This window comes from Lissotriton vulgaris, unplaced genomic scaffold (genome assembly GCF_964263255.1).
Source record: "Lissotriton vulgaris unplaced genomic scaffold, aLisVul1.2 SCAFFOLD_901, whole genome shotgun sequence".
Classification (NCBI taxonomy): Eukaryota; Metazoa; Chordata; class Amphibia; order Caudata; family Salamandridae; genus Lissotriton; species Lissotriton vulgaris.
Genome location: NW_028241589.1, coordinates 216,407 through 242,727, shown reverse-complemented (window position 1 = coordinate 242,727; position 26,321 = coordinate 216,407).

Sequence of the window (26,321 nt, the reverse complement as noted above, 5' to 3'; positions counted from 1 at the left end):
CCAGATCTCCTATCCGGAATGGAGAATATATGATGAGACTCTTGGAAGCTTTACCGTTACTACATGAAAATGCAGTTGTTAAATGCATAGCTCACGGTAGCGGAAATTATTACATAACCGTTGGAAGTTGCAAGATATTGTGCAAATGTGGCATGCACATTTATCGGAGAGTATTCAAATGAATATGATGAGGACACTGCCTTTTTAATGCTGTTATCAGTCGATGATACTTGGGAGAAAATCAAAAGATTGCAGGAGGTAGTGTCGGAGGCAGAGCAACAACTATGGATCTGAGCAGGTTACATTAAGAACACAAATGAGATGTGGATCTCAGCTGATGGGAGATGTGTGTTACCTAACTGCCTGTTATTCCCCATGAGAAGACATTTTAATGGCCCTGCACACATAGTAAGGGATGCCATGATGACATTATTCAGGCAAAATTGGTTTAATCCCTGATTTTGAGTTTTAGCTGAGGAATTGTGCCACAGATTCATAATATGAGCAAAATTCATGCAAGGGAGCACATGGGCATGTTGGAAGAGGTACGACTGAGTGCCTAGTATGAAATGATTGACCAAAAGTCTCCTAACCATCTCTCATAATAAGGTAAGGTATACAAGTACCATAATGCATTAGTGACTGATAAGTAAACCCTGTAATTGAATATGGAGTCGATCTGATTTCCAAGAGGGTTTGAACACTGAAGTTCAGCACAGGTTCCAAACTAGCATTCATGATGGCAGCAGGCTCATATTGCCACCCGATGGTAGGATCGCAGGATCCTGACATAAAAAGTAAGGTTTACAGGGAAACGAAGGAGATACAGAGCTTAAAGAACAAGATGGATGACTCAACAAAGGAAGGGGGTGCACCTTGAAAATTAATTTGTGGTAACATGTGATGGCTATTTTAGAGTGAATGCCCTCATTTTGCAAATTAAATGCATTTAACTTTACAATGCTAACTTCAATGTCAAATATGCCCACATGTTATGCAAAGTTTGTAGTGGGTAGTCACATTTAGAAATTATAAGAAAACACTTGAATTAACCTGTTGTTATGAACTAAGTTAGTTTAAATGCTGATGCCATTGTGATGGTTGACTTTACACATGTAAATGTCATAGTACTTATAGAGCGCACTGTCACCAGACAGTCACCTTGCGGTGTCGCCTATTCAGCTTCCTGGCGCTGATACTCATACCGCTGTGGAACCCCTCCTGGTTTTCCCTGTGAAGTGTCCACTCCTGGGCACCCCAAGGGTAAACTAGGCATCCTTAGGTCCGGTGTGGAGGCTAAGCAAGTTATTGCCCAGAGTTGCAGCGTGGGGCCTCTTATTAGAATAGGCACCGAGGCGAGAATTAACAGGTCTGAGGAAATTGAGCCCAAGACCCCGCCAAGGCAGGAATTGAACCCTTGTCCCTGACCAGAACTCTGCATCAGGGTCTGCCGCTCTAACCATTGAGCCACACTCCTCCACATTAGGGCTGAGAGGCCTGTTTTTGAATTTAAACTGTTGTTTTGCATGAGATGTTTTTCTCGTTCTTCCCACAGCAGATGTTGTAATGTTCCAGAAGCTTTCTGTTAGCTAGTGAATAGGCATTTGTTATGTATTAGACAACTGATAGTGAGATTCTCAATGGGAGGAGAGGATATGGCAGGAATTGCTACTCGTCTGAAAACTCAGCTTATCCACAAGATCTATTTAAAGTAACAAACCAAGAACATGGTGGTGTATGATCCATTGTAAAGATGTCAAAACCTGGAAGTTTACATACTCCCACAGTTTGCTACAGACTCACTGGTTTGTGGGGGTGGGATTGGGAAAATGCTGCAACTGATGTTTTGTTGAATTATATTAGCATGTGTTCCTTAGAGTAGAGGAGACATTGCTGCAGAATTTAGGAGACAGATCTTAGAGATGCTTGCTGACTTTGAGCTGAAAGACCCTTCAAGCTTCTTTTAATCTCCACTGCTTGAGTGCTAAGGCTGAAGGTGTGTGCATTCCTGTTATCTCATGAGAAACCTTAATTTGGTTTTCTTAAGCTGACACCTTACTGTATTTGCTTAACATAAATACATTTATGCCCAATTCTCATTAATTAAAATTAGGGGTTTTCCTTTCTGAAACACACCTGCTGCATATACTACATTCTATTTGTAATTCTTACCAATGTGCTATTTTATCTTATTTTGACATATTGACATTTAGATTATTTGAATCTGTAATAATGCTGACTAAAAATTGAATGCTTACTTATCTGAAACCAATGATTGATTTTAAATATTTGTTAATAAATCCATTTAATTCATTCCAAATCTCTTTTGTAGATGTCGGTGAAGCCCCAATTGGATTTCATCGTTCATGTTAACTGTTATAAATGATGGCTCCTTATCCCCTCTCCTTGTCAACTAACAAAGGCCCCTTTGACCAATGGCGGGGTTTACTTGATGATTATACCGGACGTTTAAGATACAAGAATCCCCTCTTCTTGATGTCTCAGCACTTGAGAGTCCTTTCTTTATTTTCCTGTTTTAGGCTACCAGACTTTCTCTGTTGGTCCCAGAGAGGCAATAATTATAATGAAAGTTCTCCTATAAATACAGTGGTGAGGTTTTCAAATACTTGGACCAATGGTTCAATGTCATGTGGACCATTCATCAAAGGATTCCACTTGCAGAACCAATGTAGGCTTTGCTGTTAGAATTATGGAGGTTCGGCAGAATCTAAATAATGCAAGAGAAGCTGGAGTGGATACTTTTCCAAATATTTGGTGGAGCAACCCATCCTTCAAAGCCTCTATAAAGCCCTAAGTTCCAATCTAATGCCTTCCAATCACTGCTACCTTCGTTTTTTTTTCCTAGTGAGATATGTTTGCTTACTTTCTGCCAAATGTTCCCTATGTTTTTTATTTCCTGTTAATTAGTACTTCTTGCTAGCTCCTTGTCTTTTTTGAATTTTTTTTACTTTACAGTATTTCAGTCAAAGACCATAAAAGCAGCACAAAAAATACTAAAACATATTATATCATTTGTATAACAATTCCCATCAGCAATCTTGAATAACATGATTTACAAACTTTTACTGATTCCAAGCCATAGTAGAAATTTGATACAACCTATAAAAATGTAAAAGAATTTAGGATGGAAAGCAGCCAAGTGTAAAATATCGAGTTCATACATTTTTTAAAGTACATATTAATATACTTAAAAATGTATTCTCTTTGAAACAAATCAATTGTTTAAGAATTAACACTACAGTAGTTCTTCATTAATGGAGAATCAAGACAAATGAGAATATACATTATTAAATAACACCATTGCACAAACTACTTCAGCATAACCGATCTATATTGTTTTTACCTGGAAAGTTAATTAATTAATTTTTGTGCACAGCGGGATCAGCAACTGCTTATATTTTAGAATTTGGAATAAATAGGCCGGGCCGATTCAAGAAATTTGGCAACAGAAAAAACATGGCGGCCGGCTAAGTGCGGGCTGCGGGTGTCAGTGAAAGTGGCGGTGCGGATACGTCATTGATGTGCCATACAGGGGTCTGGTGGCTACCGGCACTAGTTGCAGGCGCTTTGGGAGAGTGTTTGGGACGGATTTCAACCGTTGTCAAGGCATTTTGACGGTTGACTGCGGTGTGGGCTGTGTCAGGTTTTAGACGCTGCAGTCGCTCTGGTGGACTTTGTTGATACAGAGGAAACTCCGCCTAATACAGGGATTGAAGCTCAGTTTGTAACAAGTTTGACTGGGGTTTCCAGATATGTTTTGAGAAGTGCTGGGTGGGGGAGGGGACCGGAGAAGTTCCCATTTAATTATGTAGGCTCACCCAAGTCCAGCAACAAAAGGGTGATAGAAATCAAGTCTAAGACTACAGTAAAGAAAAGTAAGCAGACTAAAAGTTGTAAAAAGCTGGGGAGGGGGGGGGGGGGGTTCATTAGAGCGTAAGATTAACACAACACCCTCACTCACTTCATTCTTTAAAGTTGTACCAAAGACCTTGATATTAAAGGGCGAATCTCCGACAAATTCAACAGGTTTAGCAGTACCCCCAGAACTAAACAGGATCGTCTGAGTGCAGACTGTAGTTTGGCAAGTGATTGGAACATTGGGGAGGAGGTTTCTGACACAGGGTTGTTTGATTGGTCTAAGCATTTGAGCTCCAATCGTTTCCCAGTCTTCTCTTTAGATATGGGGGCTGTAGATCATGCCCCGCAGCCCCAGCCAGACTTGAATGTTAGTTCAGAACAGCAGGCCCTGCCTTCCAATGTAGAACCCCCAAGTATTTCTGGCGCCACTATAGGGCTATCCGGCAATCCGAGCCCTCCCAGTATATCAGGTGCTGAGGCGGAGAAGTCTGATCAGATGGTTCAACAGAGGGAGAAAGGGTTGGAGACAGGTCTGGAATCAGAGAACGGTGATCTCTCAGTTATTGCTTTGCCTAAAAAATTAAATACGGACATGCATAAGGGATTTGAGGTCTCCAAGCTGAATCAGGAAAGTATTAGAGCTGCATGTAGCTTGCTAGAGAAAAAAAATGGATGATTTGAGCTGCCGTACAATTGCTTTGGAGGTGGAAGTTAAGGACCTCAGAGAGGAAGTTATGGTGAACCGCAAGGAGCTAGAGGCAATTAAGATTAAGGCCAGGGAACACGAGGAAAGGGTAGAAAGGTTAGAAAATATGCAAAGGAGAAATAACTTCAAGATTTTAAAACTTCCGGAAGGTAAAGAGGGTAATGATATTAGGAAATATGTTGTACAGCTACTGAAGAGTGAATTGCAGCTGGAGGAGGCAGAGGAGGATATCTCTAGCGATCCCTTTAGGTTAAAACCGAACCGTACTAAGCCCAAGAGAATTTTAATTAATTTTCTGACATATGCCTTGAAAGAAAAGATTTTGGCTACTGCTCTTAAGAAAAAGACAATTGAAGTAGATGGTGCCAGGGTGGAGGTAAGATCAGACCTGTCATCAGTAACTGCCAACAGACAATGGGAGCTCAGTAAGAGGATCGAGCCATTGAGAAAACTGGGAGCTTCGGTTCAGCTGAAGTTTCCGGCTTTTTTAAAGGTCATGTGGAATAATAAAATGCATTCTTTTCGTTCTGTTGACGAGGTTGATAGCTTTTTGGAACAGTGCCAAACTGGGGGTTTGTAAGGAAGGCAGTGCTATGGTTATGTACTGTATTTAGTGGCCTGTTTATGTTATTATAAAAAATCTGACTCCTGGCAGGTATATAATTAATTTTGTTAAGTTGTAAAGTTTTTCACGCGCACCGTCCATTGTAGGGCACCCATAGGGCTATATGGCCATGGGTATTCAGAATGGATTTCCGGGGTAAGGGGGGGGGTTTCTAGGATGTTTGAGGGGTGGGGGAGGGGGGGATGAAGTAAGGATGCACAAGATTGCTGGCTTAGGCTGGGATGAGTGGGGGTAATTTAAAGGAGCTGAGAATCCTATCTTGGAATATAAACGGTCTACGTGTAAAAAGAAGAAGGGAGTTGATTTTGAAATATCTGAGGAATTTGTTGGCTCATATTATAATATTACAGGAGACTCATTTATCGGGGGATGAAAGCAAGGAATTTTTCTTATCACAGCGGTTGATGGCTCATCCAGTTTATACTCCTCAGACAGCCGTTACCAAAGGGGTTGCAGTTCTAATCAGGCAGGGTGTAAAAATTTCAGTTGAGGATAAAGCAGCTGATGTGCGAGGGAGATGGCTGATTGTGAAGTTAAAGATTTGTGGGCAATTGTTTAATATGGTCGGATACTATGGACCGAATCAGAAAGACGTAGGTCCTTTAGATGATTTGGCTAGGGAACTACTGAATATTTCAGGAAAAATCATTATGGCAGGTGATTTTATTACTGTGCTGGATCATAAGCTAGATCACTCTGAAAAGAATAGAGCTGTTTTGAATCCCAAATTGTCAAACAAAGTTAAGTTGATGATGTCTCAGCTAGGGTTTTGCGATATTTGGAGATCCAGGTTTGGACAGCAATTAGGGTTCACATTCTATAATAAAAAATACAATCATGGATCTCGAATTGATTATTTCTTGGTAGATTCTAGGCTGGTGGATTCAGTGGCCCATTTGGGTCATGTTGGAGTACATCTCTCGGATCATTCAGCCACTATACTTTGGATGGAAATAGGGGACGGTATATCGGGTTCAATATGGAGGTTAGATCGTACGGTCCTCTCTGATCAGGCAGTACTAGAGCTCTTGAATGAGGAGACAAAATTATTTTTTGAGAAGAATCTGGGATCAGCTAGGATTGAGATTGTCTGGGACACCTATAAGGCATTCTTACGAGGGAGACTGGGAGCTTTGGGAGCGGAAAAAAGGAGACTATATTTAGGAAAGGTTATAGACTTGGAGAAGAAGATTTGTCAGCGGGAGGCAGACCTGGCAAACCCCGGTAGAAATGTTTCAAATGAAAGAGTTCTTCAAGAGTTAACAGAGTTAAAATCAGATTTGGTGGGAATCCTGAGAGAGAGGGTTAAGGAGAAGTGGGAGTCCAGTCAACTGGCGCACTTCGAATATGGAGAGAGCTGTAGTAAACTGTTAGCGTGGAAGACTAAGAAGGACCAAGTTCGGTATTTGATTAAAGAAGTGAAGGATATGGAGACGGGGCTGATGATTACAGATAACAAAGGAATAGCGGCTGCTTTTCACTAATATTTTGTGGTGGTTTATAATGAGGACACTAGGGTCAAAGAACAGGTGGTGCAGGGTTGGGTGGAACTTCTGGAGCCCTTATCGGATGAGTTTAAGGTTGTTTTATATCAGGAGATATCTCAGCTGGAGGTTGAAGGGGATATTAAAGTGGGAAAAAGAGGTAAAGCACCAGGGCCAGATGGTCTTCCTGCCGAAGTTTATACATCTATGGTAGGCATATTTACACCAATTATGTGTCAGTTGTTTTTTATGGGTAATGCGTCTCTGCCCCCTTCTTGGAATGAGGCAAATATTATACTAATACCGAAGCCCCGGAAGTCACCAAAGTTTATGGATTCATACAGGCCCATATTGTTACTTAACTTTTTTGCTAAAATTATGGCTGATAGGTTGAGTGGTGTCATCCCACAGTTAGTCAATGAAGATCAAAAAGGCTTTATATAGGGCAGATATTTGAAAGAGCTAACTTTCTCACTTATTGGCACTATAGATATGGCTTCGGCCCACGATATTCCCTTGGCGGTCATCGCTTTAGATGCCGCCAAGGCATTCGATCGTGTGAATTGGGCCTACCTGCATGCATTAGTAAAACATCTCAATTTGGGTCAGAACTTTAGTAAATCCCTTTCAGCTATATATCAGTCCCCCACGTCAAGAGTGTTAGTCAACGGGACACTTACTCAGCCTGTCGCAATCATGCGAGGGACCAGACACGGGTGTCTCCTGTCACCACTTTTATTGGATTTATACATACTGCCCCTAGCATGCAAGATAAGATCTGCTGAGAATATTGTCCCTTTTGAATTTGAAGGCTGGTCTAAAAAGATTGGATTATACGCTGACGATATAATTATTTACATCCCTAATCTACATGAGTCAATGGAATGTCTTTTAGATTTAACTAAGGAGTTTGGGCCATTTCAGGCTATGCTATAAATAAGGAAAAAACAGAAGTCATTGCCTGGAACACAAATTCTGAGGGAATTGTTTGTAAGAGCGAGATAAGATATCTTGGGGTCAGGATAACTCAGGACATTGGGAATTTCACCAAAGTTAATTTTACCAAGCTAAAAAAAGGAGATAAGTGCTAGTTTGCGAGGTTGGGCACGTCTACCACTCACTTTCTTTGGCTGGACGAATTTGGTGAAAATGATGATTTTGCCAAAGTTAACTTTTTTGTTTGAAACAGTTCCTTTGACATCTAGGAAGCAATGGTTTGCAAGTCTACAGAGTGAGATCAGTTCCTTCCTATGGGCATCAAAAGGTCCACGTCTGTCTTGGAAGAAGCTTAGGAGAAGACTTGTTCAAGGAGGTTTAGCGGTCCCGGACTTGCAATTTTATTAGTGGGCCTTTTTGTTGAAAAACTGTAGAATGATTGGGAGAATGTTTTGTGCAATGCTTAGAAAGCAAAACTTGAAAGAACATGGTTTTCTATATAAGTTTGATGATCCACAATTCTTTAAAAAGGTCATGTTAAAGGTTTTAAGAGACTTAGCAGAGACATGGTTTAAAATCAGGAGGGCACTAAAAATTCCATATTACAGCCAGATGGCTTTGATTTGGGATGTGCCAGGGTCTCCCCCTTTAATCGAAAGATGCGCTGGCTCAACCGTTAAAGGAGTTGGGTCCCCAGAGATGGAAGGAGTTATTTCAGGATGGGAAGTTGGTCTCCTGGGGATTTTGTGAACAACAATGGGGCCAAAGCTTTTCCAGATTTCAATATCTACAGATCCAGAGTTGGTCAATGGAAATGGGAGATCAAATTGGAATTTACAATGAGCTGGAGGAGAAGCTTTATTCAAACTGTGTATTTAAAAAAGAAGTCTCATTGTGGTATTGGCTGATTCTGGAGACGGAGGATGGCTCCTCCAAGCTGCCCGAGGTCCTGTGGGAGGATTGCTTGCCTGAGATCGCAACAAAAGACCAATGGCAAGTAACAATTTCTATGCTCTATAAAATAGTAAAACGTACACATCTGAGGAATAATTTTTTTACGATTCATAGGGCGTACTGGTCCCCTCGAAGACTTTCCAAATTTGGCTCTGGTGGAGTAGTGGCATGCCCCAAGTGCAAGAGCCCTAATGAAGATGACCAGCACATGTTCCTGCTATGTCCGAAGATCAAAGAGTTCCAGGAGGCCATGAGTAGATGTCTGTCAAGTGCCCTAGGCTTGCAGATCAAGGTAAGCCCGGAGCTAGTCATATCTGGAAGACTTGACCTGCAAGGTAAGGGTACAGATGATAATGCTAAGCTAATTTTTCATGCCATACTTCTGGCACGGAGAGAGATTTGTAAATTGTGGGTTTCACCAGTTCCCCCAACAGAACTGGACTGGTTACGAGCTATGAGATTCATTGCAAAGTTGGATATTTCGGATCATGCAAAAAAGAGATATACATTTTGGACTCCTTTTCTATTGTGTTTTGGGGGAGGGTAAGGCTGTTTTGCTTTCGATTAAATACAAATCCAATGATTAAGCCTTCGCCTACCTCGACTGGTTGAAGTCTTCTTAGGCATTGAGAAGACTTGTGGCAAGGGTTGACACTCTCTGGAGGTAGACTCTCTGTCCCATCCATATGGAGGGCTATGCCCGGAGGAGAGTCTCAGCTCTAAATAGCGTTGCGTATGACTTTCCGCTAATGCCAGTAAATGAGGTGAAAAGTCTAGGATGGTTTCGTTGAGTAATGGGCGGTAAAAAGGCAAATGAGGATAAAAATAAATAAATAAATAAAACAGAATAACAATACATGACCCAGTATATGTTCTACAGATCGTCAAGACCAGTTTATAGTGACGTATTGCCAAATATCTACTCATAGACAAAGTCTCTCATATATAAAGCAAAAAAAATTGGTTGTCTGTTTCGTTGGCTTCTCTGTAAGCTGGGCAGAGTGCACTGCGCTCTGGTCGACACCTCCATTGCTAGTAAAAGATGGGAGCAGTGGTGTGTCCAGCCTAAATGTTATCTACCGTGATCTAGAAAGGGGGGGTGGGTCAATCTTATAAAGGAATGCTTCAAATTTTGGTTCTCACTTATGGTTTAAGAGGTACTCAGCCGTTCTGCCATGGCTTGTGGATTGGAGTAATTTCAATCATTTACTATCTCAGAAGACAAGTTTTACCTTTTGATGGGAAAAGATGTAATGGACTCTGGATGTTGCCAGAAGTCAGGCAATCCCAATGACTAAAGGGTCTCTTTAACATACTTCAGCCAATGTAATAAAACAATACTCCTAGGCCGACCAAGAATTTCCTTCATCCCAATCCTATAGGGTTGAAGCATAGAAGTCAGCCATAATCTTAACCAATAGAGGATGCGTTTCAGTCAGACTTTGGCAGTAGTCGGTTGGATATCCAAGTCCACTGTAAAGAAGATCAGGGGCATACTTTGGGGGAGGTATAGTGCAGCCATCAAAAAACGTGTTTCCAGCCAACCCCTCGAGCATCAGCATTGCTAAATCCCCAAAGTTCAGAGCCGTAGATGGTAGTGGCCACTGCTTTAGCTCTCCAAATTTCCAGTAGGGGAGACATTGGCTGAAACAAAATGTTTTTCTGAAGCCCAGCATGCCAGCTGCTTGATGATTAAAAAGAAACTCACTATGGGTAATCTGGCTGTTTTACAAGCTGGAACCAGATAGTCGAATGCCCAAATAGTCAAAATCCGCTACCTTTTCCAGTTTTACTCCCCCCAAGCTTACCGTCCCCCAAAATTCTCGATTGGGATGTATTGCGATAAATGTTAATTTGTTAGTTTTTATGGCTAAACCATTATTATTACAGAAAAGACAGAATCTATTGATCCAGGCCCTTTGGGCTTTCAACCCCAAAAGGGTGTTGTCTGCAAACAGCAGAGTGGGGATCTTAGTGCCACCCAACCCGGGCGAATCATTTTCACAACCTATTGAAAACTTGACACAGTTATTTATAAATACCAGGAAAAGAGTTGGGCCAAGAACACATCCCTGTCTAACGCCTTTATCGACCGACGATCTATTACCTCTCCATTAGGGCCCCAACTATATGTACCTCATACTATGTTATCAGGAATTGTTCTTGGTATGGAGTCTCTCTGTTATTTTAAGTATTATGAAGGGAAGACCTAGGTCTCTCAAGGCTACCCAAAGTCTATTTCTAGTAGCCATATCAAATGCATCGTTGAGATCTGCAAAGGCTACATAAAGACTGCCTTAATTTATATCCACAGTTTTCCATCTGAGCATTTGAAATCTGAAGACTTAGTCGACAGGGCCCGTTTTTTGGCATAAACCCACTTTGAATGGGGATAGGATGTTGTTATTTTCTACTTAAGAGTTCAAGCAGGCCAGAATATCTTACTGAAAATCTTCTGGGCCATTCAAGCTTATGTGCTGATAATTGGCTGAATCAGATTTCAAGCCCTTCTTGTAAACGGGAACTATTTCTGCTTCCCTCCATGAGTGGAGAATTGGTGGGCCATCCACAATGTCATTAAAGACTCTATTTAAATATAGTGCCCAGACGTCAGGCTCAGATTTATACAGGTCCCCAGGGATCTTATCTGGACCTAGGGCCTTGCCGGTTTTCATCTCACAAACAGCTCGCCATTTTTCTTTGAGAGGGAAGGACCCTATGGCATCTCGTTGGGGCCCTAAAGGGTCATCTGTTGGAGGATTTGAGTCAACAGTTGACCTCTCCTGGTCAGATATATAAGGGTCAGCATTGGTGAAACTGCCCACACTATAAAGGGATTGGAAGAGAGCAACCCAGTCCTTAGGCAGAATATTATATTCTGGTCTCAGCAAGATAGTTATATCTCCATGGCTGAGTGAGTGCCAGAAGATTGCCTGATTCTTGTTCGGGATAGCATCCAGTATATCCGCCATACAGAAGAGTCCTAAGTTAGCTTGGCCTGCTTAATGGTTTCCTAATATCTAGCCCTGGCTTCTTGGATTTGAGTTTGGGGACAATTTTTAATGCTTTTAGTTAAGAGGGATTTAGCTATTCTGCATTCCCTGTTATACCAGGAAGGATTATTTTTAAGTGGAGGATTCGGTCCAGGAGCAGATTTGGTGACACAAGTTTCTCTTGCTGCTTCAAAACATGTGTCATGAAGGTTCATAACAGCTAGTGAATGGAGGCGGGCTCACTCAGTGCATAGAGAATAGGGTTTAGGCTACAATATAATTGGCCATGGTTGGCATTGTTAGCAATGATGGTGTCCAATTTAACATGCCTCTTGTTACTAGTGATAGTCAGAGAGAGATATAACAAAGTTTATTTAGACAATAGTCTATAAACAATACATAGAACACTGGGTCCACATAGCAATAAGAATATTAAACCATAATTCCTTTTACACTCTGTACACGTTTAAAACCATAAAAACACTATATTGAGATATTCCTATTTTTAAAATCTTAAAATCTTAAACTTTCCCATCCTCCTTAGTTGCCTCCATTACAGATTCTCTTGTTGCCTTCAAAAATGTCCCCTGCGCAATTGTAATGTCCAAAGAGGACATTTCTGTAAGGATAACAACAGCATCCGCACGTGTATTCACCTTGTACTTTAAGAATATTGGGCGTAAAAACATTTTTCGAACAGCTAAGATCAATGTACAGCCAAGCAAAATATGCAAAATATAATTTTTTACTCCTAGGCCACATTTACAAATACCATCTGGTTGGATCAGGGCTGCTTTTATTTTACTATCGATCTTCCATGGATTTAAGTCCACCCAAACCTTCAAGATTTCGTATCTTAGCCATTTATTGGGTAACACATCCAAATAAGGGAACCGGACCTCCTTTTCCCATTCATCCCTTACCCAATTAACTGATTTTTTTAGCTTTAGGTACTCCAAGTCTTGTGATCTAGAATATTCGAGCCCTAGGTCTCTAAGCATTTTCTTGGTAAAGACTAAATCCCATGAAGGTTGTTCGAGGTTCAATTTTAAGTGCGCAGCTACTAACTGTAGGGTTTTCCTCACTTCCCGTGCCCAATGTAAGCTCCTTGTTTGTATTTCCTCTCTGCACCAAATTGAGATATTCTGTTCCCCACCAGGCGCCTGACTGTTCCAAAATCTTAGCAATGACATGATAGCAGTGATAGTCAGGTCTTCGTTTAACAGACTAAGGGCCAGGTGTAGGTCGCCAATTACCGGTTGGTAACGGCCGATTTAGTCCGTTACCGACCGGTAATTGGTTTTTGAGATGTAAGGGGCCCGAATTTTACCGAATCTGTACATTTACAGATTCGGTAAATTTACAGATTCGGTAAAATACCGGCTTGGTATTTTACCGAATCGGTAATTCCAGATGTAGGTGGAACTTAAAATAGTCCCACAGGCCCTTAAGAATTTGTTATTTACCATGAAATACTATCTCATGGTAAATAACGAATTCCTGTGTACATGCACATCTGTGCATGTACACCTGTGCCATGTGGCACACATACATGCCCTAAGGGCATCTATGTTTGTCACATTGCACACAAGCCAGAATCAGGGGTGCAACAGGGTGTCAAAGTGACACCCTGTTCCCCTTGTAATTTCGGTAATTTTACTGAATCGGTATTTACCGATTCGGTAATTGACATTGATTCCTATAGGCCTCAAGGCCCATAGGAATCAATGGCAATTACCAAATCGGTAAATACCGATACGGTAAAATTACAGAATCTTACCGATTTGGTAATTGATTCGGTAAATATACCTACATCCCGATTGCCAGTTCTTAAATACTGAATTGGTATGATTCGGTACTTAAGAATCGGTAATCCGGGATTACCTACATCTGGCCCTTAAGCTGGAAACAGTCGAGACTAGGTTACCCTGAAGTGTTAAAAGCAAAGGAGCATGGTCACTTTTGTACCTTCGCGGTGTTCCGTTACACACAGGCTTATGGGACGGGGCTGGCCCAGAGAACGATTGTGTTCTTAGGGAGACCCTCCTGGTGGACACCTGGTCGGGCTCGTGAAATTCATGAACTCGTAAATGTTTTTCCCGCACTATTGGGATCAGCCTCCACTTTTGAATGAGAAAGACTTGGAAGAGTACGGATACGACTAACCTACTCTCCTCCGAGGGGCCTTTTTCCGGATTCCGGAGAGACCCACTGTGGTACTGATTGCGACAGTCCTGACGAAGACCGAAGTGACCTTTAGAGGCGCAATTCCAGTGGTCGAAACATGTTGACCTCAGCAGTGGTAGGAGGGAAGTCTTGAGGAACCACAATTTCTCAACAAGACATTTCCCATCCTCTTCTTATTTTTAATCCTGGTATGGGTACCTAATTGTGTTTAATAAAGTAATTCTCTTCTTTGGCACCCTTAACCAGTTTTAATCACTTTCCCTTACTGCACCTAATTGTCACACTATCAGTTTCAGACACTGGGTGTTTTGCACATGCTTTTCACCTCATTTGTGTTACTCGTATGTGGTGTTATTATGTGGTTGTACGTTTTGTAATGTGGAATTTATTATTTTGTCCCCCTTCCCTAATGCTCCGCCCTGGATGTGGCTACACCAGGGCGTTTGTAGCAGGCCCTATGATGAAGCATGTCACATACTTCGGTATGTGAGTGAGGGCAGTTTTTCAAAACGGAGAAATTTTTCTTGGTTATGTCTATCCTGTACTCTATATACCCCCCTAAGTGTGAACATTTGATTAGGTTTTTTGGGGGGCCTGGGGTTTTGGAGTTTAAACAGGAACGGTCCTCTCCCCTCTTTTGTGTTAAGCACTTTTGTACCAAGTCTGGACCACCATGTCAATGAGAGCTGGACGTTAGTAAAGGTCTAGGTGAAAGTAATCATTAATGTTACTCCTATACACTCCCCTTCTAAGTGTGGGTTTACCAAATTATATCATAGGAGGTGGCCATTAAAAGTACTCAGACTAATTGAGAAAGAGAGGTTAAATGTTTGTAGTGTGGCTTAAGAATTAGTTGTTATAAAGGGAACTTGTTGGTGGATACCTCATTGTTGGTCTTCATTGCCCGCTAGGCTACTAATTAAAGCTGAGGGTTCAAAGCAAATGTTGAAATCACCTCCAACTATGATAGCCATGGTTCTACTGGCCATTGGTATACATTCTCTCAGCTGCTCTATATTCATAGAATCTACCCTTTTGAGGTTTTTCTACTGTAAATATTGTATAAAAGGACTTTTTTTGCCATGACTGAAACTAGTAATACAATAGAGCCACCAAATAATCCCCTGGGGACTGGGTATAATCAATAAAAAAAATATAAGTGTCCATAGAGGAACCATTTCAGATTATTTACAATTTATATTCAATGTCAAATTTATTATCATTACGTCAGTCTATCCAGGGAAATACATGTACATATACCCGAATGTATCAAAACAATATGTATTTTATTCAACTGCACATGTTTTTTATATCAATTGATGCCTGGCAACGGACACACTACTGTAATTCTCAAACCTGTTAACAGCAATGTAAAAAACACCTTTTGCTGAGGTTATGGACAATCAAAATACCATACTAGATGAAGATTAAGCTTGACATTTCATCAAATTATACAGCCTAAATGATAGACATATAAACAAAATGGTGTTAGGCGTCGACGTTTCGGTCCCCCGTTGGTCTAATAGATCCTCAGGACCATCATCAGGACGATGTTGTTGCACATATAAATCTATTATGAAAAGAATATGTACTTGTCATCCCTGTACAAACAGGGTATCGTCTGCTCAACACAAAAAGACAACAACTCTGGTGAAAAACATACCCATGTGTCAACCAAAAATACACCTAAAAACATGCTACCACATACGTGCCAAATCCTTGTGACAACACAAAACCATCTAAAATTACACCAAATGTACAGAAGCTTTAAAATCCATACTCACTTAATCACAATACTTCCAAAGGAAGTGAAAAAGGAGAATTATCCTCTTTAGGATGTTAATCTAATGGATCTAATTAAGTTATTAATAAACGCATCCCATTGTCAGTGCTCTTGATAAGGCTATAGAAACCTATCTAACCAACATTACCAAACCAAGAGGCAGTACTTACATGTCTTCAACACTTAAAACATATCCTCACCTAAAAGCATAATTTAACAGATAGAGTTGTCATTGACTCTGCATTCAATTTCAGTGAAAAACCTTCAACAACCCAATGACACCACATGTGTTCGGAAAAGGGGTACTTACAAAGTTACTTGAACACATGCGTCTATTAGCCTGTAATATGACATAAAAGTGTCTTAGTAAATATGAGCCTCTTAAATCAGCTTAATATAAATCCAAAAACAACCAAGCTCACAATCTACACGGGGGCTGTAGACACTTACTTGGAAATGGAACCTGCAGCGCTAAGTCCGTATGTGCCCAACTCAAAAGACCGAGTGAAGTGCTGGCTAAACAGCGATTCAAGAAGGGAGCCAGGACCGCTCTAACGCGATGACGTCAGGTAGTAGGAATCGCTGGTGGCCATCTTAGAATGGTTAATGATTTAAAGGGCATAATGCCAATAAATTCTAAAGTGCCAATGATATTTGTATAATCAGAAAGTCTATGGCCTTATATTTCTAATGATTACCAACATAGAGATGTAGATAACGTACACAAAACAAAACCTAAATAAATCACTAATCAAAAAACGTTCGTTCAATGCTGTTAATGCACAGTGTTTTGGGAATGGCTATGGCGTAAATGGAAGCCTAAAGTTGAAACAACCTTAAGTTGCTTGAATTGCCAGTCACTAAACTGAGCGTCCTACTAGTGATTTAAAAATCTAATTGATAATCCACAATATAATTCAGTAAATTTAACACTAGTTGGCCATATCAGCTGCTAAATCCCTTTACCATGCCTGACGAAAGGAATGAAACTATATGTACCTCATACTATGTTATAAGGTCATGTTCCTAAAAACGATTGAAGATCAAACTTTCTTAACAATACCAAGGACAGGAACACTAGTGAGGGGCTCCATAGCATTCCCTGTCAAGATTATAGCCCAAACCACACTACGGTGGTACTCAAGTAATTACTTATGTGATGCCTGACTACAGATTATCAGAGTATGTACTACTCTCCAATCCTTTGAAGGTTTTATGATCACTAATCTAGAGTGTTATTCGAAGTTAAAAGTTACACAAGAATTACCAACACAGATTACTCACAAACGCCTCAGAAGTAACCAAATGTCATCAAACGTCAAAGGAGATATTCAGAGTAAAAAATACCATGCAAAGAGATCTCTGTAATGTTGCTAGAGTGTGCCACTCAATCAACAAATTCAGTCCATTATCTACTGTATTACTGGATCAGATCCATTTGTTGTCTTTTTGTGTGAGCAAACAATCCACATTGAGTAGCCTCTTTGAATTCTTGACCACTTCTGATGATGGTCCTGAGGATCTATTAGACCAACGGGGGACCGAAACCTCAACGCCTAACACCGTTTTGTTTATATGTCTATCATTTAGATTGTATAATTTGATGAAATGTCATGCTTAATCTTCATCTAGTAAGGTATTTTGTTTGTCCATAACCTCAGCTAAAGGTTTTTTTTACACTGCTGTTAACCGGTTTGAGAATTACAGTAGTGTGTCCGTTGCCAGGCATCAATTGATATGAAAACAAGTGCAGTTGAATAAAATACATATTATTTTGATACATTCGGGTATATGTACATGTATTTCCCTGGATAGAGTGAATTGTTGATCATAAATGTGACATTGAAAATAAATTGTAATTAATCTGAAATGGTTCCTCTAGGGACACTTATATTTTGTTAATGACTAAAACTCTAGCCTGAAAATGCCATGGGAATGATTTTTTAGTTGCTTCAACTTGAATACTATTGAGGAACTGGCCCATATAATTAGGCCCCTATCAGATATGCCTACACTGGTTCTTTGAGCCAGTATATGGAAGGTTTTAAACCCATATCTATTGGACTGCATAAGGTCCAAGGTTTCTTGGAACATAATTATATTTAATTTATCAATCTATCCCCCGCAGTCTTCTTGGGACAGTTTACCCTTGAGTCCCTATATATTTCATGACGTTATTGACAAGCTAGTGGGCCCCAGAGGATCAACAATAGCCTGGACTCCCTCGGGGGACATTGTTATTACTAGCAGGATCCTAATAAAGGAAGAAAGCATGAGTACTACACCCTTGCCTATGATTTTCCTTGGAATGGGATCGTGAGGAATGGATGGACAGATTTCAATTAAACCAGCATCGTCTTGGGCACAACCCTGAATGAAGCTCAATTGGAAATCATCCATGTTGTACAAGTTAATTGACCTTGGGTGACTACTAGAGCTTGCAACAGGAAGTCAATTCACCTCAGATAAAATGTAGAGTGGGGCGAAACGATTAGAAGTCGCAAGCTCCAGTGGCTGTCCCCCATTGGGCTTTTGTGACTGGGACCTCGACACTAAAGCCAGGGTGCTATAGAAGTTGGAAAGTGGCAGAAGCCGGATAGAGTTTGATTGAGTCGGGCACCTGTGAGCCTGGTACATCAGGCCATCCTCAAATTAAGGGCACCAAAGGCTTACAACAAGAGAATCCCCATCAAAGCACTATTGTTGCAATCTCACCCACCCATCCTTTGTACCATTAAAATGCCATTGACAGGACGTATAGAATTTCCTAATAAATTAGATTTAGTATTCAGCTGTGAGAAAACGTATTACTTAGTTCATAAACATAAGTCTCCTAGCACACACAACATTATAAAAAAACAAACATGAGTCATTCCATTATTCTTATGTTCTTCAATCTTTTCTTTAATTGAATTCGGATTCTTTTGCCAGATAACATGTGTTTTTTGGCAATGGGTGTGCCACCCAATAACTCGCTCTGGGCTGGAAAATCAAATTAAAGCCTATCTTACAAAATTGTACATTGCATGTAAATTGTAGCTTTACACAAAGTTTGTCTTCTAACTAATCCCCAATATATGATTTGGTGGTGATGGTGGAAATGTGAATTTATTTAAACACCTAGAATGCTATTTCCACATTTTTCATCTCTCTTTGTGTACATTTATATTTCATATGTGACAGGCTAGGCCCCTTCTCAGCACCTTTTTCATTGGTTGCCACTACACCCAGTGTCTTGGTCCCCATATATATTTAGTGTACGAAACCGTCACCAGTCTATATATATGTACCTGTCCTTCATAGTCTCTCTTTGTGGAAGGATAACATTATTTTCAATTATGATAGAGTATTCTCACATAATATTAAAAGAAATTAAATATGGTCTGTAGATTGTAATGCCAAATACCTCAAAGCAAATAATTTGTTCAAGAGTAGAAATTGCAAATTTATCAATACTGTAAGATTTTCCTAATCGGCAAAAGAGCGTCTTGCTCTAGTATCATCTGTGGCCGGATATGTGCCAGAAGATCCACGTATTTGTCTCCTGGCATGTCAGCCTGTCACGAGAAATGTAGAGTGCACTAAATCAATCCAAAGTCTGTCCCTCAGATTCAAAATTACAGCGAGACCCAACTGCAAATTCTACGAATCATACCTGTGTAGGGGTCGGCTAGTCTACAGCCGATATCTTGGCATGAGCGACTATTGAAAAAAAAATGTATTGTACCTCGGCACTCAAATGCTTATTTATCATAGAAGCCAGTGCTTCTAAGGAAGTTTGTTCCCTGTCTTGACATGTTTAAAGAGTCACGACTGCCAATTGCTCATATCAATAGCACCAATATTTGACCATATAGAGAGAACATCCAAAATATGAAATTCTTTTGATGTTTTAATATCTTGTTTTACACAATCAACATCTTCACAGTCCTTTGTAATAGTACATGATACAAAAATTATTGCTGAAGGTTCTTCTGTACTGAAATCCAAAAGAAGATGAAACAGGCAGCCAGCACGTGTTTCGTTACTGAAAAGTAACTTCCTCAAGGCTGCAAACAGAAAGTTGTCAAGATAAGAACCATGATTTTTATCATCATTTTTTTTTTTATGTGTTAGTACACAGTTTTGTGTTAGATATATCGTTAGAGATCCCAAGATGAACCAAAAGGTGATGTTCTCTTTAGCAAACACTATACACAAGATGTAGGGTGAACAGGCATTTAAAAAAGTGTTTTAAAGGTTCGAAGAATGAGTTTAGGAAGTGATTCAGATCAAACAGAGAAGTGACATTTCATTAGTCAAAAGAGTGCTAGTGATCACCAACCAGAGTTTTCAAACAGGTGGCCAAACAATCCCTTGTTATTTTTGAGGAAGGAGGTAAAATTCCCTCTTCTTGGAATGAGGCTACAGTTGGCCTTATTCTTGAACCACTGAAGTCTCCATCTCAGTGTTACTCATACAGACCCATCTCTCTGCTTAATGCAGATTATACATTTTTGGCTAAAATATTGGCAGGGAGACTGAATGGGGTTGCTGGCAGATTACTACACTTAGATCAAAAGGGATTTTTCAGAGGGCGTTCTATACAAGACCTGATGCAAGCACTAGTAGGTGCAATTGACTTTGCATCCCTCCATAAAATTCCGTTGGTGGTCATAACATTAGATGCCACTAAGGCATTTGATCGCATTAACTGGGTATTTCTGGCTAAAGTCCTAGAAAGGTCTGACTTGGGTAGGAATTTCTGTAGATTTATATCCGCATTCTATCAGGCCCCAATAGCTAGAGTATTACTAAATGGAAGCCTTTCATCACCCATAAAAATCAATAGAGGTACAAGACAGGGATGTCCTCTTTCACCCTTGCTCTTTGATCTATATATCGAATCATTGGCTGAAAAAATCAGACAAGACCAGAGTATTTTCCCATTCAAATATAATAACTGAGCGAAAAAAGTCTCTCTATATGCTGATGATATGATGTGTATACATCAGACCCTATTAATACAATTCCTCTAATTTATAGTGCGGCAGAGCAGTTTGGACAAATTTCTGGATATCAGATCAATCAGTCTAAATCAGAATGTATGACATGGAATGTTACACCCTTAACATCTATTCCAATCTTAAAACACAAAATAAGATATTTGGGGGTACAAATCACGCAGGACCCATCAATTGGCCGACAAAAATCTGGTGAAAATTGAGAGAGAATGCGCGGAATCTCTGAAAGGCTGGTCACTTCTTCCTCTGACTTTAATTGGAAGAGTTAACATTATTAAAATGATGCTGCTACCTAAATTAATGTTCATATTTCAGAATATCCCACTTGCTTTTAAGGAAGCCCGGTTAAGTAAGATTCAAGCTAAATGGAATTCATTTATCTGGGCTTCAAAGGGCATTAGGATTGCATGGAAGAAGTTGCGTAGAAACAAAGGTAAAGGAGGGCTCTGTGCTCCAGATCTGAAAATATATGCCTGGACTTTACTAATTAAGGCGGGAATAAGGCTATTCGATTTTCGAGCGAGGACAGAAACAGACTCTATGTTCCAGACTATGCTATCTAAGCTCCAGGGAGGCACTCAGGGATTTTTGTTTAAGTTTGGTGACTCGCGTTTTTTTAAGATGGTTCGTTTAAAGGTTTTTAGAGATATGGCATATGTTTGGGCCAGAATAAGAAGATCGCTAAACATTTCATACTATTCTGCGATGGCTCCAATTTGGGATTCACCAGGCTCTCCAGAGTGGACTAAAGACGCATTGACTATTTCGCTTCGTGTAGCAAATGTAAATTCTTGGGGCCAGTTAATGCCGGAAGGGGTCCTGTTGACTTGGGAAGAGATTTCTACTCTTACGCAGAATAACTTATCTAAGTTGAAATATTTACAAATTAAGAGTTGGGCTCAGGCTATGGGAGTGGGAATTGGCGTTAACTCAGTTCTGGAGCAACTTTTATTGAAGAAAGCAAGGACAATAAAAAAATCAGTTCTTTATTGGACAATCCTGGAAGCAGAGGATGGGGATTTCTGTCTCCCGGTACAACTTTGGAAGAACCAAGTTCCAGACGTCGACTTGCAGAATCTATGGCAAGTATCCTTTGATTTACTTCACGTTACAGTGTCACCCGCCAATTTAAAGGGCAATCATCTTTTTTCTCTCCATAGAGTGCTGGCCAAATTCTCTAATGGTCCTACTCCCTGTTGCCCAAAGTGTTACCAGGAAAAGGCAGACGAACTTCACGTGTTTTTAACTTGCACAGCTCTAAGGAATTTTTGGTTTGAGGTAGAAGAAGGTATGAAAATGCTCTTCAATTTTGATATACAGGTTAGTATACCATTGGTTTTCTTTGGATTATTTTCTAATTATGAGGAACTTCCTCAAGACATTAATAAATGATCTCTGTATTTAATTATTCTCGCTCGTAGAGAGATATGCAAGCTTTGGGTTAGTGACACTGCACCTTCATACCTAGATTGGATTAGGGCAATTAAGTATACACTTAAACTGGATAAGGCAGCCTGGAAGAGAAGGAATCATTTCTGGATCCCATGTATTAACTGGCTCAATAGGATGTGAATGATTTTGTCCAATGATTATGCCTTTTTGCAGATTGGGTTACCCTAAGATCAGTTCAAGGGCTTGTAAAGTTGGAAGAACTGAATTGAATCTATATTCTGTAGTACCGTGTGGTACGCATTGGATATCTGCAGAAAGAGCATCCATTAAGATCTTCAGAGTTTAAGAAGGGGTCCCCCTGCTGCTGTGTAGGGGGTGGCAGGAATTGTTTACTCTGAGAATATCTTTTTTGGCGTATGAGGACAAAAAAAACAAACAAAAAAAACAAACAATACTTAGTAAATTTCGTAATTAGGAAGTTTCAAAAGCCGGTCTAGAATTTCTCATGAATAAATGGGTTGCTAAACCTAAAGAGAGACAGGAATTGCTTCCTGTTTCACATATGTCAACCGATACCTGATTCTGTGTCAACCACAACAATAAGGTTACCTTAATTTAAAAGGTGGATACCCTCCCAATCCTGTGAATAAGTTTGCTGTATCCCCAAGTCATAAAAAATGAATCTGTGAAGTAGATGTCCAAAATTAGAAGTTTCTGACAGTTATTTATCAGACAGAAACAATTTTATTAAAAGAAAGAATATACTACTTTTGAGTAGTTACCTTTCCCAGAAGTTTCCCTTGTCTATATAGCATTTATTTAACCATAATCAGTGAGTGTAAAGTCGAGGGATCATTAGATAGACCTGTATGTAAAAAACATGAGTTACAAAGGAATACATATTTGTAGTTTCGTGCACAAAATTAAGATGCACATTTCTCATAATATTATAGTCTCAGAAATTCTAAAAGAAGGATTGTTGTGCATTCCTGAAAAGACAACCTCTTGAGTCAATGGCCTATTGTATTTGAGTATAGTGGCTTTGCTAAAAGGGAAAGGAATAGAATTCACATTTTCAAAATGCTTCCAAAATAGTCAAATTGAATCAAAAGTGGCACATTATCTATAAAGATTTCTAGTTGGTTGTTACGTGGAAGAGCGACGGCGTGTGCAAACAGATGTTTCTAATATCTACGATTCCAAACAGTCGTATGTGCAAGTACGGCAAGTACGGTAAAATGCTGCATAGGGTGTCTCTATAAAAGAGAGCATGATGAAGCTTAATAGTAACACGGAGCTAGGAAAGACTAACAGCCCGCTCCGTGAAATATTTCACAAATCGAAAAAATATAAAAGGAAACATTGATGAAGTGTCAGAAACTTGCTTATGATAGTTCACTTTCACCTGAAGTATTCTGATTGCATACTTCTCACGTTTAGGGGCTTAAGCAATCCACACCCTGTGGAGAGTTTGTGGACTGGGCGTTGTGCAGCAATTACATAATATTGCTCGGAAAGCATCTCATTTGGATAATTTTTATGCTATGCTTACCAACATGTCTATGTTTTGGCAATACGAGGGGAAATCTTGTGGGTCCCTGAACAATTGCTAAGGACAAAAAGTGATCGAAAAGTGCAAAGACAAACATAGCCCAGGTCCGGGCAGATTTATAGTCGGACAATTTATTTGAGCATACGAAAGAATCATCTAATTCCGCTCTGTCAGTCTTATCTAATGTCGAGTGGCATCTGACGGCCACCGACAGAAACAGATAAAAAAGAAAGGTTGCCAAGTGTTTCTAATTGTTATATTGTTGCACATGGGTTTACCGATAGTGAGTCTTTTGCCGAGACAGTAGGGACTGTAATAAACCCCTAAATAAATGATAAGAAAACAAAAAGAAACATGTTTCAATCGGTCTATGCTGGCAATCTACCAACATAAAATTACAGGTAAAGAGTAAATGCGAGGCTAAGTTTAATGATTAAGATCTATTGGCCGCATATGTTTCCAAACAACATTGTTACAAATACGCTTACCGATAGGTCGTCTTTCGTTGTGGCAGTGCGGGCTATAGTAGGCCCCTGGAATAGTTGAGTAAAAAGAGAGGAAAGTGCTCCAATCAGTCTAAGTTGCTGATGGTAAACATTAAGTTGCAATCTAAGAATCGGTAAACGACTGGGCTAATGCTTAGAGTCTGATAGCTATTTTTAAACTTACTTGTCAATGTTACCTTGAGGGGCGCCGTCTTTCATACAAGAAATAATTTGCATTGATGCAATCAGCTATAACGAAAAAACTAATGATAGGGCTGGAAAGTGCGACAGTCCAAACCACCACTACCTCTGTTTTATTGTGAATCTTGGCAGGAGCGTCCACCTCGCGCTCGTTGTGTGCACCATCTTGGTTTGCTATTTATGATAACCTATACGGAACCTCTTCTCGTTAGAAGATGGACTTATTTTGTTTTCCAGTGGTAGCGCCATCTAAGAACGAGTGCATATTCCTTTTCATCGGGTGTATTGACGTTCAATCATAGTATGATATAATGTCCGTTCCCTATCGGTATTTAAATATTCTCTATACGTATATATACCTAATACTGTACTCAAATTTATAGCGCAATCATAAATCGCGTTTCCTGCTCCGACCCTATTTATATCAGTATATCGCTACCTAGGTGAGTATAATCAGTGTCAACATTATGTAACAGTAGATATAAAGTATGGACTCTTTTAATACTGGGCACCTATTCCAGGTGATCTGTTTATGCTCTGCTCCAGATCCTACACCCTGTGAGTTAAAGACAGTGATCCAGCGCTCCTACTAAAATTCTGCGTAAATGATGTCACCATCTACCACCAAACTTACCAATCAATACCAGGCCCATAAAAATAACAGAGCAGCTGAATCATGAGGCGAATGAATCTAATATGTTGTTTAAACTATCTACAATAAACAAGACCAGCTTGTCATTTAATAAGTTTATTCAAACATATTCATGAAAACTTAGGTTTTGGAACCTTATTAAACAAGTATTAGAAAATGTCATAAAGAAAAGTTTATTCAGCATTTATAAAGAGAGCTTAATTCAAGAATTATTATTCATTAACAGAAATAAGCGAAAAAGAGCATTTCCAAACCCTAACTAATTCCCTGTCTCTACCCTCATCACCTGAAAACAAAGTCTTTAAAAAGTCTCCCTTCCTTACGTGCGTTCGTCGATCAGCAGAACACGACCCTCTGGAATCAAGAAGCGTAGGAAAAAAGTCTGCTCCTTGAGCCAACTCTTATACCCTAAAACTAAGGCTAAACTAACTATTTTCACATTCCAACAGCTGAATTCTGACTCCCCATTGGCTGAACCACCTCATGCCACAGTAAATTGTGACATCTTCCACCTCAGGTCCGGGCTTTTTCACTAACCCATTGTTCATGCACAGAGTCCTGGCGACACTTCCTTAGGCTGCTACATTTTGTAGCAAAGATGTTCAAGTGATGCACAAAAAATGCCACAACTCACATCCCGGCCTTGAGCCTGTCCGTTCTGAGCTTCCCGTGGTACAATAGCAAACCTTTCTTTGGCAGTTCTTTTCAAAACTTTTCACAATAAAAGTTTATAGGCTTCTCATCTTTTTCAAAATAAGTTTTCTCTTGTGGCTTTACATCAGCTACCTCTTTTCAGAAAGCGTCAATTTTCTGTGCCACTTTTGCTTGCATTACTTTTTCAGAATGCATTATTTTTCTGCAGCCAACTCTAAGCTTCATTTGGAAAACTATTATTTAAACAAACTTAAAACATCAATTAATTAAAGAATTGACATTTGTTCTGTTACCCACCCCCTTTGCTAAATGTTAACCCATTAATTATATTACCTAGCAAAAGCATATTTAAGCAGCATATATTACCTTTGATATACCAATCCGATGTGGAACTGCATTTGTCACAGAAAAGACAGGACAAAAGCACATTTAAAAGCACATGCTATTATTTTTGACAGCAGCAGTTAGTATATGACAAGGACAATAGACAATAATTATTGATTTTTTTTTGCATTTTGCACAAATAAGCATAATGTTAGTCCCATGTGTTCATGTTGCACAGTTTATTCTAGGTTGCTTTAATAACATGCAGCAAACATAGTAGTTTTATTAAACATTATGGAAGTCTGACTTCACAAGCCTGAACAAAATATTGTTCATTAACCTGCTCCATCAACTCCCCCATCTGGTGATTTTAAAATCACCAAACACCACCCAAAAATTTCACAAATGTTATCTATTGAACATGTTTCAGGCTTACTCCGGATTAGTATTTAAACTCTAATTTCATCTATATTTCTGCAACTCTCATATTGAGTCCTACAAAATTCTTCTA